We start from the raw sequence: 2525 nt of genomic DNA on the forward strand, positions 1-2525 counted from the left end.
ATTTGTTGCAAAAAAAAGTTTTATGGCCCCATAAGCCCATGGCACATGGGGTCTTTGTATTTAAAAATTACCTTAAAATACCCAGGTTTTTTGACAATTGATGATCATTAATAGTTGACAATCGAAAGATGAAAAGACTATTTTGCCCTTCATCCTTCTTTAAAATTTCAAAATAGAAATACTTATAACTCTGAAAAGAACTATGCTCCTTTGATGCTCCAATTGACATGGTATCAACCAGAATCCTCAATGTGCAGGCTAAAACCATAGGTCCATTAAGAACCACGAATCACTTGGTGGAGCCCCCAAATTTTGGCACCGTCAATAGGAATGCTGGGAGCCCATTAAGGAACAACCTCCAAAACATCAAGGACACTAGAAATTACAGTGCTTTGGTTTCCCATAGTTAATGAAAAAAAAAAAAGGTGTTTCATTTACTGATATATCAAATCAAATCTAGTTGGTCTCTGATCTATTTACTTGTGATGGCAATAAAATATAGGCATTCTATCTCAGTTGATTTAAGTAATCAACAAGGTGATGTTGCAGCTCCTATACAGATGGACATGAGTTACACTGTTTGCACAACTTTTTATAGCTGTACATGGGGAATATCTCTGTACTTATATATTTTCTTCATGGGAAGATATTCCTAGTGCAAGGCTGCAAGGATTGTGCAAACAGCGTGAGCACTGAAGCCAATTTCGTTGGAAATTAGAACCTTTTGTTCAACTTCTAACAAGAGTTGTAGCCTGTAGGAGTCATTCCTATGGATACTATTTGTGCAATTATTTGTGATCTAACAAGCCATTCAACAATTGAACGTCTTCCAAGAATTAAGGCCCCATTTGGTTTGTGGGAATAGGGATATGGATTCAGAATTGAAATGGGCTATTCCAATTCCAACTGTTTTGTTGGGCAGAACTAGAATTCCATTCCCATTCCTAGTGAAATGGCATTCCCCCATTTGAGGGAATAGCCATTCCCTCCCCCTCCCTTGGGAATGGAATCTCATTCCTATTGATTCCAATTTTCATCTCCATTCTTGTCTGAACCAAACAGACTATGGGAATAGACCATTTTGATTCCGAAGATTTTGATTCCAATTCTGATTTTGATTTTGACTACGAAACAATCAAACCCTAAAAGTGTTGGAACTTCAAAGTGAGGGGGTCTTTTATTTTTGTAAACTCCTTAAGAGTACAATAATATAAGCTTTAAATATGGCATTGAACCCAAAGTTTAGGTAGATGTTGAGTTTTATTTTGAAAACTTGAAGAATAATGGAGGGAAAAATTGACAATAAAATGGCAATATTGGTTTTTTAAAAATTCTATACATCATGTGTTGTCACATGTGAATCTATTATGGTGGAACATTAACAAACATTAACTTGGTCAAAACTTGGAGGTACTTTAATGCCATTTCTAAATAGTTGGGATAGAGTTAGTATGTTTCTTAAAACTTAGGCTTAGTTCGTTTATAGTAAATAAGATGGAGAAAGTTGGTCAATGGGTATCTCTTTCATATTGACCAACTTTACGGTGTTCTTTTTGTAATAATTATTGGGCCCCATGGTAAAGAGAATTTTATTTACCTAGATAAAACTTATCCATCTCCCAAGTGAGAAAAGTTTATAAAACATGATGGAACAAATTTGCTCTTTAACATTAGCTTTTTTATAGGTAAAAATGCCATTATATTACTTACTTGGGAATCAAAAGAACATAGACAAGTAAACATACTCGGATAAGTGTTACCTAGGAAACATTTCTCTGGGTAAGTGAGAAATTTGTAAACGAATGGGGCCTTAGTGGTACTTAGGGGTGGCAGCGAGCCAAGCTTTTCACGAGCTTCTCAAGCTCGGTTCGATTCATTTCAACTGAGCTCGAGCCTACTAGAGCTCGGCTTGTGAGTCAGCTTTAATATATATTTGATATTTAATATATAAAATATAATAAAATTATAGAAAATAATTATATATATATATAATAAAAATATTATAATTCTTAATTTTTTAAATATCAAATAGAAAAATATATATAATTTTTTATTTTTATAAAACATTTTTTCTCAAAATCGAGCTTGAGTCGAGCCGAGTTCGAGCTCATGAATTTTTGACTCAAGACGAGCTTGAGCTTAAGGTTCTGTCTCGATCTGAGCTTGAGCTTGAGCTCGAGCCTTGTAGAACAATCTCGAACTGAGCTCGAGCCTGTTAGTATTTGGCCTGGCTTGGCTTCACCCCTAGTGGTACTTCAAGAGATTTGCCTCTTTACAAAGAAGAAGGAATGAAGAGGAAAGTTAAGGCCCGTTTGGTTCACAGGAATAGAAGTATAAAATTGGAATGAAGATGGGCTTTATTCCCATTCCAACTATTTGGTTGGGTGAAATGGCATTCTCCCAATTTGAGGGCTCGTGGGGAATAAAATTCCATTGTAGATGATTTCACGTCAGATACTCCGATTCCGATTCCTATTGGCTATTTGAACTAAACAGATAATGGGAATAGATCCTTCCAATTTCGG

The sequence above is a fragment of the Nelumbo lutea genome, chromosome 1, assembly GCF_056320005.1.
Source record: "Nelumbo lutea isolate HS-2025 chromosome 1, American lotus-T2T, whole genome shotgun sequence".
In the NCBI taxonomy this organism is placed as follows: domain Eukaryota; kingdom Viridiplantae; phylum Streptophyta; class Magnoliopsida; order Proteales; family Nelumbonaceae; genus Nelumbo; species Nelumbo lutea.